Genomic DNA, 15399 nt, shown 5'->3' on the forward strand with positions numbered 1-15399 from the left:
ACAAAATTTCAGCTCAAATCAACATCCCTAAGCATTTTAAATAAAATCATGAAGTCAGCAGAAATCCAAACAAGTCAACACATGGTAGAAAAATGAGCATCAACTTCAATCAAATGCCAAACAGTGAAAACAATTAAGAAATGAATGGGACCAAAGCCAAACTGCACCTAAACATGTTATGAATCACTCCATCAAATTTCACATTCATATGATATGGTATGAGCATTTCACAAGACTTGGAAGACAAACACTCAAACAAAGCCCTAAAAATGCTAAACAGCAATCAAAAATCTCAATTAAATGGAAACTGTATCAACAATTCATACAAAAAATCATGGTGAAACTAGACATATACAAGACACAGCATGCAAAATTTGAGATCAATTGGAAAAGCAAAGGCATGTCAAATAAATTCATAAAATTGATCTAACCTAGTGTGACACCAATTGTCACACTCAACTTTCACACCTCATATCTACCAAACCAGAGATCCAAAATTCACAAACTATACATCAAAATAACCAGCAAGGAGTCAAGAATTAGCATGTGAAATTTCATTCAATTTGGATAATGTATGAGCATTTCATGAAGGATATGGTGAAACATACACAAAATGCACACAAGTCAAAGATCAATAGGCAAAGTCAAAAATCCACCAAGCACAACTTGAGTTATCATACCTATAAAAAAACTAGAGAAAATTATGAATCTAACAAAAAAACTCCCACTAAATTTGGATTAGAATTGGATTTTTTATGAATTTTTTAAGATTTGTTAATTATGTGAAATAATTATTTAAGGTTTAAGTGAATTAATTAAATCTGAGTGGCATTTCCGTAATATTTAATCGCCAGCACCAAACGACGGCGTTTCAATTTAATGTGTTGCCAGCATTCTATTGGACCAAACAGGCGGTAAACACGTTTTTAAAATGCCAGGCGAGAGTGAAGGATCAAACACACTATTCCCTTCGTTCATCACCAAGAACTCTCCAGAAAATTCCAGCAATGCTCAAGAACAACTTCTAACCAAACGCAACAAGCTTATAACCGTTGGAACCGTCTTCCAACAAGGATTCAAGATATGCAACTATTTTCTCCTAATTCCTAACACAGCCACGGGATCGAACGATTAAAGATTGGAACACAAAACTTCAAAACACAATAACTCATTCAATAGCTAACCAAATCAAAAACCAATCATAACATGTTAATCTATAATGGATGAACTACCAAACGCATATCATAATTCAAGAAATGGAGAAGGTCGAAATCTCACCTTAGGTTGAAGACAGCGGTTGATTTTGATGCTTCCTCGAGCAAAAACCAAAAACAGATGGAGCACAAGGTTCAGGAAGGTTAATGGAGCGATCAACCAAGCTCAATGTTGCTTCAATTGGAAGAAACCTCCAAACTCCATTGTTGAGCTCATGATGAACAGTTGCGATTCTTCAATCTTTTGGCAATGGCATATCAAAACAGATCCTCCTTAAGGTGTATGGAAGATGAATCAAAAAGAATCAAGCCAATTGATGGAGAATTCGTGGAGAAATCTTGAAAAGTAGTGATGAAGTTCTTGATGAATTTTGGAGAAAATGGAGGCAAAGTTAGTTAGATTTCTTGTGAATTGTGATTATGATTTGCAATTCATTTATGATTAAAGCTTTATACTCCAGCTTAATCACTTTCTTAATCACCAATTAGCAAAAACTCATGTGATTAGCATAATGTGGTTTAATTGTGAAAGCTCAAAAATGCCCTTGCCAAATATTACCATATGACAGCTCATGACAGTTGGAACAACTCACATTTGGCATTTGTGATGTGTTGCAAAAATCCTCATTCCAAAATTCCATGTATTTCTCAACTTGGACCATTTTGCCCTTGGATTTAATTAGTACACTTGAAAATTGACCTTTTGCATTGACCATTTTTGATGAATTTTGATTATGCACCAGGAAAGTACATGTGAAGTGGAGTTTGCTCATAAAAAGATCATCCATTTTGGACATTCCACGTGAAAGTTATGCCACCTTGATTATAGGTCTTTCTGGAAAATGAATGGACCATAACTTGCCAACCATACATGAGAATTTCAAGTTCTTGGACTTTTTGAAAAGGTGAGAGCAAGATCTACAACTTTCATGTTGAACAAATTTTCATTTGAAGCTTTTTTGGACACGTAATTTTGTGGTGAAAAACTTTCCATTTTTGGAAACTTCCATTACAAGTCACTTTCTATTTTTGGCAATTTTTGTCTGACTTTATTTTCTTCATTCTTGAGCTTTGACATGTCAAATGAAACTTGTTTCAACATGAATGAAGTTTATCCAACTCTCTCCCACCTCCAAATCCATAAAATCAAGCACAGTTGACCACAGTTGACTTTTTCAACTGATAGATGAATTTGGCAATGCACTGATCAATCTGAGCCCCAACCTTCTGATGAAATGGCTCAATCTGATCAATTTGAGCTTAAAAAAAAATCATTTAAAGAACATGTGAGCATATGTGTCTTTTCATATGACTAATAAATGATTAAAGAGACACACATGTCCTTTATATACACTTTTTAGTATCATCAATTATATATACTTTATAAAGAACATGTGTGTCTTTTTCAATGACTATTAAATGATTAAAGAGACAGACATGTTCTTTACATACACTTTTTAGTATCATTCATTTATGTTAAAACTAAAGGCCGATAATTTTTCTTACAAATCTCATTAATATAACATTCTCATTAGATAAGCCACACAATGTGAATTTTATTTTTATATGGGAATGATAAGATTAATTATTAGCCTTTAGATTTAAAATAAATGTTTAAAATTAAATAAAAATCATTTAAACAACATGTGTGTCTTTTCAAATGACTGATAAATGATTAAAGAGACACACATGTTCTTTATATATACTTTTTAGTATCATCAATTTATTTTTAAACTAAAGGCTCATAATTAATCTTATAAATCTCATATAAATATAAAATTCTCATTAGATAAGTCCCCATAATAAGAATCTTATTTTGATATGAGAACGATAAGGATAATTATTAGCCTTTAGATTTAAAATAAATGTTTAAAATTAAAAAAAATCATTTTAAGAACATGTGTGTCTTTTCATATGACTAATAAATGATTAAAGAGACACACATGTTCTTTAAAATATTACTTTTTAATATCATCCATTTATTTTTAAACTAAAGGCTAATAATTATTTTTATAAGTCTCATATAAATATAACATTCTCATTAGATAAGCCCCGATAATGAGAATCTTATTTTTATATGAGAACGACAAGAATAATTATTAGCATTTATATTAAAAATAAATGTTTAAAATTAAAAAAAAAATCCTTTAAAGAACATGTGTGTCTTTTCATATGACTAATAAATGATTAAAGAGACACACATGTTCTTTACATATACTTTTTAGTATCATCCATTTATGTTAAAACTAAAAGCTGATAATTTTTCTTACAAATCTCATAAATATAACATTCTCATTAGATAAGCCACATAATGTGAATCTTATTTTTATATGGGAATGATAAGATTAATTATTAGCCTTTAGATTTAAAATAAATGTTTAAAATTAAATAAAAATCATTTAAAGAACATGTGTGTCTTTTCATATGACAAATAAATGATTAAAGAGACGCACATGTTCTTTATATATACTTTTTAATATCATCCATTTATTTTTAAACTAAAGGCTAATAATTATTTTTATAAATCTCATATAAATATAATATTCTCATTAGATAAGCCCCCATAATGAGAATCTTATTTTTATATGAGAACGACAAGAATAATTATTAGCATTTAGATTAAAAATAAATGTTTAAAATTAAAAAAAATCCTTTAAAGAACATGTGTGTCTTTTAATATGACTAATAAATGATTAGAGAGACACACATGTTCTTTACCTATACTTTTTAGTATCATCCATTTATGTTAAAACTAAAGGCTGATAATTTTTCTTAAAAAATCTCATATAAATATAACATTCTCATTAGATAAGCCCCCATAATGAGAATCTTATTTTTATATGGGAATGATAAGATTAATTATTAGCCTTTAGATTTAAAATAAATGTTTAAAATTAAATAAAAATCATTTAAAGAATATGTGTGTCTTTTCAAATGATAAATAAATGATTAAAGAGACCCACATGTTCTTTATATATACTTTTTAATATCATCCATTTATTTTTAAACTAAAGGCTAATAATTAATCTTATAAATCTCATATAAATATAAAATTCTCATTAGATAAGCCCCCATAATGAGAATCTTATTTTTATAGGAGAACGATAAGGATAATTATTAGCCTTAAGATTAAAAATAAATGTTTAAAATTAAAAAAAAAATCATTTAAATAACATGTGTGTCTTTTTAAATGACTAATAAATTATTAAAAAGACACACATGTTCTTTATATATACTTTTTAATATCATCCATTTATTTTTAAACTAAAGGGTAATAATTATTTTCATAAATTTCATATAAATATAACATTTTCATTAGATAAGCCCCCATAATGAGAATCTTATTTTTATATGAAAACGATAAGGATAATTATTAGTCTTTAGATTAAAAATAAATGTTTAAAATTAAAAAAAAAAATCATTTAAAGAACATGGGAACAGGTGTGTCTTTTCATATGACTAATAAATGATTAAAGAGACACACATGTTCTTTATATATACTTTTTAGTATCATCAATTATATATACTTTATAATGAACATGTGTGTCTTTTCAAATGTCAAATAAATGATTAAAGAGAGGCACATGTTCTTTATATATACTTTTTAATATCATCCATTTATTTTTAAACTAAAGGCTCATAATTAATCTTATAAATCTCATATAAATATAAAATTCTCATTAGATAAGCCCCCATAATGAGAATCTTTTTTTTATATGAGAACGAGAAGGATAATTGTTACCCTTTAGATTAAAAATAAATGTTTAAAATTAAAAAAAAATCATTTTAAGAACATGTGTGTCTTTTCATATGACTAATAAATGATTAAAGAGACATACATGTTCTTTATATATACTTTTTAGTATCATCCATTTATTTTTAAACTAAAGGCTAATAATTAATCTTATAAATCTCATATAAATATAACATTCTCATTAGATAAGTCCCCATAATGAGAATCTTATTTTGATATGAGAACGACAAGGATAATTATTAGCCTTTAGATTTAAAATAAATGTTTAAGATTAAAAAAAATCATTTTAAGAACATGTGTGTCTTTTCATATGACTAATAAATGATTAAAGAGACACACATGTTCTTTATATATACTTTTTAATATCATCCATTTATTTTTAAACTAAAGGCTAATAATTATTTTTATAAGTCTCATATAAATATAACATTCTCATTAGATAAGCCCCCATAATGAGAATCTTATTTTTATATGAGAACGACAAGAATAATTATTAGCCTTTAGATTAAAATAAATGTTTAAAATTAAAAAAAAAATCCTTTAAAGAACATGTGTGTCTTTTCAAATGACTAATAAATGATTAAAGAGACACACATGTTCTTTACATATACATTTTAGTATCATCCATTTACGTTAAACTAAAGGCTGATAATTTTTCTTACAAATCTCACATAAATATAACATTCTCATTAGATAAGCCACATAATGTGAATCTTATTTTTATATGGGAATGATAAGATTAATTATTACCCTTTAGATTTAAAATAAATGTTTAAAATTAAATAAAAATCATTTAAAGAACATGTGTGTCTTTTCTTATGACAAATAAATGATTAAAGAGACAGACATGTTCTTTACATATACTTTTTAGTATCATCCATTTATGTTAAAACTAAAGGCCGATAATTTTTCTTACAAATCTCATTAATATAACATTCTCATTAGATAAGCCACACAATGTGAATTTTATTTTTATATGGGAATGATAAGATTAATTATTAGCCTTTAGATTTAAAATAAATCTTTAAAATTAAATAAAAATCATTTAAACAACATGTGTGTCTTTTCAAATGACTAATAAATGATTAAAGAGACACACATGTTCTTTATATATACATTTTAGTATCATCAATTTATTTTTAAACTAAAGGCTCATAATAATCTTATAAATCTCATATAAATATAAAATTCTCATTAGATAAGCCCATAATGAGAATCTTATTTTTATATGAGAACGATAAGGATAATTATTAGCCTTTAGATTAAAAATAAATGTTTAAAATTAAAAAAAAAATCATTTTAAGAACATGTGTGTCTTTTCATATGACTAATAAATGATTAAAGAGACATACATGTTCTTTATATATACTTTTTAGTATCATCCATTTATTTTTAAACTAAAGGCTAATAATTAATCTTATAAATCTCATATAAATATAACATTCTCATTAGATAAGTCCCCATAATGAGAATCTTATTTTGATATGAGAACGATAAGGATAATTATTAGCCTTTAGATTTAAAATAAATGTTTAAAATTAAAAAAAAAATCATTTTAAGAACATGTGTGTCTTTTCATATGACTAATAAATGATTAAAGAGACATACATGTTCTTTATATATACTTTTTAGTATCATCCATTTATTTTTAAACTAAAGGCTAATAATTAATCTTATAAATCTCATATAAATATAACATTCTCATTAGATAAGTCCCCATAATGAGAATCTTATTTTGATATGAGAACGATAAGGATAATTATTAGCCTTTAGATTTAAAATAAATGTTTAAAATTAAAAAAAAATCATTTTAAGAACATGTGTGTCTTTTCATATGACTAATAAATGATTAAAGAGACACACATGTTCTTTAAATATACTTTTTAATATCATCCATTTATTTTTAAACTAAAGGCTAATAATTATTTTTATAATCTCATATAAATATAACATTCTCATTAGATAAGCCCCATAATGAAAATCTTATTTTTATATGAGAACGATAAGGATAATTATTAGCCTTTAGATTAAAAATAAATGTTTAAAATTAAAAAAAAAAAAATTTAAGAACATGTGTGTCTTTTCATATGACTAATAAATGATTAAAGAGACATACATGTTCTTTATATATACTTTTTAGTATCATCCATTTATTTTTAAACTAAAGGCTAATAATTAATCTTATAAATCTTATATAAATATAAAATTCTCATTAGATAAGCCCCATAATGAGAATCTTATTTTTATATGAGAATGATAAGGATAATTATTAGCCTTTAGATTAAAATAAATGTTTAAAATTAAAAAAAATCATTTAAAGAACATGTGTGTCTTTTTAAATGACTAATAAATGATTAAAGAGACACACATGTTCTTTATATATACTTTTTAATATCATCCATTTATTTTTAAACTAAAGGCTAATAATTAATCTTATAAATCTCATATTAATATAACATTCTCATTAGATAAGCCACATAATGTTAATCTTATTTTTATATGAGAATAATAAGATTAATTACTAGCCTTTAGATTTAAAATAAATGTTTAAAATTAAATAAAAATCATTTAAAGAATATGTGTGTCTTTTTAAATGATAAATAAATGATTAAAGAGACGCACATGTTCTTTATATATACTTTTTATTATCATTCATTTATTTTTAAACTAAAGGCTAATAATTAATCTTATAAATCTCATATAAATATAAAATTCTCATTAGATAAGCCCCCATAATGAGAATCTTATTTTTATAGGAGAACGATAAGGATAATTATTAGCCTTAAGATTAAAAATAAATGTTTAAAATTAAAAAAAAATCATTTAAATAACATGTGTGTCTTTTTAAATGACTAATAAATTATTAAAGAGACACACATGTTCTTTATATATACTTTTTAATATCATCCATTTATTTTTAAACTAAAGGGTAATAATTATTTTCATAAATTTCATATAAATATAACATTTTCATTAGATAAGCCCCCATAATGAGAATCTTATATTTATATGAAAACGATAAGGATAATTATTAGCCTTTAGATTAAAAATAAATGTTTAAAATTAAAAAAAATCATTTAAAGAACATGTGAACATGTGTGTCTTTTCATATGACTAATAAATGATTAAAGAGACACACATGTTCTTTATATATACTTTTTAGTATCATCAATTATATATACTTTATAAAGAACATGTGTGTCTTTTTCAATGACTATTAAATGATTAAAGAGACAGACATGTTCTTTACATATACTTTTTAGTATCATCCATTTATGTTAAAACTAAAGGCCGATAATTTTTCTTACAAATCTCATTAATATAACATTCTCATTAGATAAGCCACACAATGTGAATTTTATTTTTATATGGGAATGATAAGATTAATTATTAGCCTTTAGATTTAAAATAAATCTTTAAAATTAAATAAAATCATTTAAACAACATGTGTGTCTTTTCAAATGACTAATAAATGATTAAAGAGACACACATGTTCTTTATATATACTTTTTAGTATAATCAATTTATTTTTAAACTAAAGGCTCATAATTAATCTTATAAATCTCATATAAATATAAAATTCTCATTAGATAAGCCCCATAATGAGAATCTTATTTTTATATGAGAACGATAAGGATAATTATTAGCCTTTAGATTAAAAATAAATGTTTAAAATTAAAAAAAAAATCATTTTAAGAACATGTGTGTCTTTTCATATGACTAATAAATGATTAAAGAGACACACATGTTATTTATATATACTTTTTAATATCATCCATTTATTTTTAAACTAAAGGCTGATAATTTTTCTTACAAATCTCATATAAATATAACATTCTCATTAGATAAGCCCCCATAATGAGAATCTTATTTTTATATGAGAACGACAAAAATAATTATTAGCCTTTAAATTAAAAATAAATGTTTAAAATTAAAAAAAATCCTTTAAAGAACATGTGTGTCTTTTCATATGACTAATAAATGATTAAAGAGACACATGTTCATTACATATACTTTTTAGTATCATCCATTTATGTTAAAACTAAAGGCTGATAATTTTTCTTACAAATCTCATATTAATATAACATTCTCATTAGATAAGCCCCCATAATGTTAATCTTATTTTTATATGGGAATGATAAGATTAATTATTAGCCTTTAGATTTAAAATAAATGTTTAAAATTAAATAAAAATCATTTAAACAACATGTGTGTCTTTTCAAATGACTAATAAATGATTAAAGAGACACACATGTTCTTTATATATACTTTTTAATATCATCCATTTATTTTTAAACTAAAGGCTGATAATTATTCTTACAAATCTCATATAAATATAACATTCTTATTAGATAAGCCACATAATTTGAATCTTATTTTTATATGAGAATAATAAGATTAATTACTAGCCTTTAGATTTAAAATAAATGTTTAAAATTAAATAAAAATCATTTAAACAATATGTGTGTCTTTTCAAATGATAAATAAATGATTAAAGAGACGCACATGTTCTTTATATATACTTTTTAATATCATCCATTTATTTTTAAACTAAAGGCTAATAATTAATCTTATAAATCTCATATAAATATAAAATTCTCATTAGATAAGCCCCCATAATGAGAATCTTATTTTTATAGGAGAACGATAAGGATAATAATTAGCCTTAAGATTAAATATTAGCCTTAAGATTAAAAATAAATGTTTAAAATTAAAAAAAATCATTTAAATAACATGTGTGTCTTTTTAAATGACTAATAAATTATTAAAGAGACACACATGTTCTTTATATATACTTTTTAATATCATCCATTTATTTTTAAACTAAAGGGTAATAATTATTTTCATAAATTTCATATAAATATAACATTTTCATTAGATAAGCCCCCATAATGAGAATCTTATTTTTATATGAAAACGATAAGGATAATTATTAGCCTTTAGATTAAAAATAAATGTTTAAAATTAAAAAAAAATCATTTAAAGAACATGTGAACATGTGTGTCTTTTCATATGACTAATAAATGATTAAAGAGACACACATGTTCTTTATATACACTTTTTAGTATCATCAATTATATATACTTTATAAAGAACATGTGTGTCTTTTTCAATGACTATTAAATGATTAAAGAGACAGACATGTTCTTTACATATACTTTTTAGTATCATCCATTTATGTTAAAACTAAAGGCCGATAATTTTTCTTACAAATCTCATTAATATAACATTCTCATTAGATAAGCCACACAATGTGAATTTTATTTTTATATGGGAATGATAAGATTAATTATTAGCCTTTAGATTTAAAATAAATGTTTAAAATTAAATAAAAATCATTTAAACAACATGTGTGTCTTTTCAAATGACTAATAAATGATTAAAGAGACACACATGTTCTTTATATATACTTTTTAGTATCATCAATTTATTTTTAAACTAAAGGCTCATAATTAATCTTATAAATCTCATATAAATATAAAATTCTCATTAGATAAGCCCCATAATGAGAATCTTATTTTTATATGAGAACGATAAGGATAATTATTAGCCTTTAGATTAAAAATAAATGTTTAAAATTAAAAAAAAATCATTTTAAGAACATGTGTGTCTTTTCATATGACTAATAAATGATTAAAGAGACATACATGTTCTTTATATATACTTTTTAGTATCATCCATTTATTTTTAAACTAAAGGCTAATAATTAATCTTATAAATCTCATATAAATATAACATTCTCATTAGATAAGTCCCCATAATGAGAATCTTATTTTGATATGAGAACGATAAGGATAATTATTAGCCTTTAGATTTAAAATAAATGTTTAAAATTAAAAAAAATCATTTTAAGAACATGTGTGTCTTTTCATATGACTAATAAATGATTAAAGAGACACACATGTTCTTTAAAATATTACTTTTTAATATCATCCATTTATTTTTAAACTAAAGGCTAATAATTATTTTTATAAGTCTCATATAAATATAACATTCTCATTAGATAAGCCCCCATAATGAGAATCTTATTTTTATATGAGAACGATAAGGATAATTATTAGCCTTTAGATTAAAAATAAATGTTTAAAATTAAAAAAAAATCATTTTAAGAACATGTGTGTCTTTTCATATGACTAATAAATGATTAAAGAGACATACATGTTCTTTATATATACTTTTTAGTATCATCCATTTATTTTTAAACTAAAGGCTAATAATTAATCTTATAAATCTTATATAAATATAACATTCTCATTAGATAAGTCCCCATAATGAGAATCTTATTTTGATATGAGAATGATAAGGATAATTATAGCCTTTAGATTTAAAATAAATGTTTAAAATTAAAAAAAAATCATTTTAAGAACATGTGTGTCTTTTCATATGACTAATAAATGATTAAAGAGACACACATGTTCTTTATATATACTTTTTAATATCATCCATTTATTTTTAAACTAAAGGCTAATAATTATTTTTATAAGTCTCATATAAATATAACATTCTCATTAGATAAGCCCCCATAATGAGAATCTTATTTTTATATGAGAACGACAAGAATAATTATTAGCCTTTATATTAAAAATAAATGTTTAAAATTAAAAAAAATCCTTTAAAGAACATGTGTGTCTTTTCATATGACTAATAAATGATTAAAGAGACACATGTTCATTACATATACTTTTTAGTATCATCCATTTATGTTAAAACTAAAGGCTGATAATTTTTCTTACAAATCTCATATTAATATAACATTCTCATTAGATAAGCCCCATAATGTTAATTTTATTTTTATATGGGAATGATAAGATTAATTATTAGCCTTTAGATTTAAAATAAATGTTTAAAATTAAATAAAAATCATTTAAACAACATGTGTGTCTTTTCAAATGACTAATAAATGATTAAAGAGACACACATGTTCTTTATATATACTTTTTAATATCATCCATTTATTTTTAAACTAAAGGCTGATAATTATTCTTACAAATCTCATATAAATATAACATTCTTATTAGATAAGCCACATAATTTGAATCTTATTTTTATATGAGAATAATAAGATTAATTACTAGCCTTTAGATTTAAAATAAATGTTTAAAATTAAATAAAAATCATTTAAAGAATATGTGTGTCTTTTCAAATGATAAATAAATGATTAAAGAGACGCACATGTTCTTTATATATACTTTTTAATATCATCCATTTATTTTTAAACTAAAGGCTAATAATTAATCTTATAAATCTCATATAAATATAAAATTCTCATTAGATAAGCCCCCATAATGAGAATCTTATTTTTATAGGAGAACGATAAGGATAATAATTAGCCTTAAGATTAAATATTAGCCTTAAGATTAAAATAAATGTTTAAAATTAAAAAAAATCATTTAAATAACATGTGTGTCTTTTTAAATGACTAATAAATTATTAAAGAGACACACATGTTCTTTATATATACTTTTTAATATCATCCATTTATTTTTAAACTAAAGGGTAATAATTATTTTCATAAATTTCATATAAATATAACATTTTCATTAGATAAGCCCCCATAATGAGAATCTTATTTTTATATGAAAACGATAAGGATAATTATTAGCCTTTAGATTAAAAATAAATGTTTAAAATTAAAAAAAAATCATTTAAAGAACATGTGAGCATATGTGTCTTTTCATATGACTAATAAATGATTAAAGAGACACACATGTTCTTTATATACACTTTTTAGTATCATCAATTATATATACTTTATAAAGAACATGTGTGTCTTTTTCAATGACTATTAAATGATTAAAGAGACAGACATGTTCTTTACATATACTTTTTAGTATCATTCATTTATGTTAAAACTAAAGGCCGATAATTTTTCTTACAAATCTCATTAATATAACATTCTCATTAGATAAGCCACACAATGTGAATTTTATTTTTATATGGGAATGATAAGATTAATTATTAGCCTTTAGATTTAAAATAAATGTTTAAAATTAAATAAAAATCATTTAAACAACATGTGTGTCTTTTCAAATGACTGATAAATGATTAAAGAGACACACATGTTCTTTATATATACTTTTTAGTATCATCAATTTATTTTTAAACTAAAGGCTCATAATTAATCTTATAAATCTCATATAAATATAAAATTCTCATTAGATAAGCCCCATAATGAGAATCTTATTTTTATATGAGAACGATAAGGATAATTATTAGCCTTTAGATTAAAAATAAATGTTTAAAATTTTAAAAAAAATCATTTTAAGAACATGTGTGTCTTTTCATATGACTAATAAATGATTAAAGAGACATACATGTTCTTTATATATACTTTTTAGTATCATCCATTTATTTTTAAACTAAAGGCTAATAATTAATCTTATAAATCTCATATAAATATAACATTCTCATTAGATAAGTCCCCATAATGAGAATCTTATTTTGATATGAGAACGATAAGGATAATTATTAGCCTTTAGATTTAAAATAAATGTTTAAAATTAAAAAAAATCATTTTAAGAACATGTGTGTCTTTTCATATGACTAATAAATGATTAAAGAGACACACATGTTCTTTAAATATACTTTTTAATATCATCCATTTATTTTTAAACTAAAGGCTAATAATTATTTTTATAAGTCTCATATAAATATAACATTCTCATTAGATAAGCCCCCATAATGAGAATCTTATTTTTATATGAGAACGATAAGGATAATTATTAGCCTTTAGATTAAAAATAAATGTTTAAAATTAAAAAAAAATCATTTTAAGAACATGTGTGTCTTTTCATATGACTAATAAATGATTAAAGAGACATACATGTTCTTTATATATACTTTTTAGTGTCATCCATTTATTTTTAAACTAAAGGCTAATAATTAATCTTATAAATCTTATATAAATATAACATTCTCATTAGATAAGTCCCCAAAATGAGAATCTTATTTTGATATGAGAAGGATAAGGATAATTATAAGCCTTTAGATTTAAAATAAATGTTTAAAATTAAAAAAAAATCATTTTAAGAACATGTGTGTCTTTTCATATGACTAATAAATGATTAAAGAGACACACATGTTCTTTATATATACTTTTTAATATCATCCATTTATTTTTAAACTAAAGGCTAATAATTATTTTTATAAGTCTCATATAAATATAACATTCTCATTAGATAAGCCCCCATAATGAGAATCTTATTTTTATATGAGAACGACAAGAATAATTATTAGCCTTTAGATTAAAAATAAATGTTTAAAATTAAAAAAAAATCCTTTAAAGAACATGTGTGTCTTTTCATATGACTAATAAATGATTAAAGAGACACACATGTTCTTTACATATACTTTTTAGTATCATCCATTTATGTTAAAACTAAAGGCTGATAATTTTTCTTACAAATCTCATATAAATATAACATTCTCATTAGATAAGCCACATAATGTGAATCTTATTTTTATATGGGAATGATAAGATTAATTATTAGCCTTTAGATTTAAAATAAATGTTTAAAATTAAAAAAAAATCATTTTAAGAACATGTGTGTCTTTTCATATGACTAATAAATGATTAAAGAGACACATGTTCTTTACATATACTTTTTAGTATCATCCATTTATGTTAAAACTAAAGGCGATAATTTTTCTTACAAATCTCATATAATATAACATTCTCATTAGATAAGCCACATAATGTGAATCTTATTTTTATATGGGAATGATAAGATTAATTATTAGCCTTTAGATTTAAAATAAATGTTTAAAATTAAATAAAAATCATTTAAAGAACATGTGTGTCTTTTCATATGACAAATAAATGATTAAAGAGACGCACATGTTCTTTATATATACTTTTTAATATCATCCATTTATTTTTAAACTAAAGGCTAATAATTATTTTTATAAATCTCATATAAATATAATATTCTCATTAGATAAGCCCCCATAATGAGAATCTTATTTTTATATGAGAACGACAAGAATAATTATTAGCATTTAGATTAAAAATAAATGTTTAAAATTAAAAAAAATCCTTTAAAGAACATGTGTGTCTTTTAATATGACTAATAAATGATTAGAGAGACACACATGTTCTTTACCTATACTTTTTAGTATCATCCATTTATGTTAAAACTAAAGGCTGATAATTTTTCTTAAAAATCTCATATAAATATAACATTCTCATTAGATAAGCCCCCATAATGAGAATCTTATTTTATATGGGAATGATAAGATTAATTATTAGCCTTCAGATTTAAAATAAATGTTTAAAATTAAATAAAAATCATTTAAAGAATATGTGTGTCTTTTCAAATGATAAATAAATGATTAAAGAGACCCACATGTTCTTTATATATACTTTTTAATATCATCCATTTATTTTTAAACTAAAGGCTAATAATTAATCTTATAAATCTCATATAAATA

This window comes from Lathyrus oleraceus, chromosome 4 (assembly GCF_024323335.1).
Source record: "Lathyrus oleraceus cultivar Zhongwan6 chromosome 4, CAAS_Psat_ZW6_1.0, whole genome shotgun sequence".
In the NCBI taxonomy this organism is placed as follows: Eukaryota; Viridiplantae; Streptophyta; class Magnoliopsida; order Fabales; family Fabaceae; genus Lathyrus; species Lathyrus oleraceus.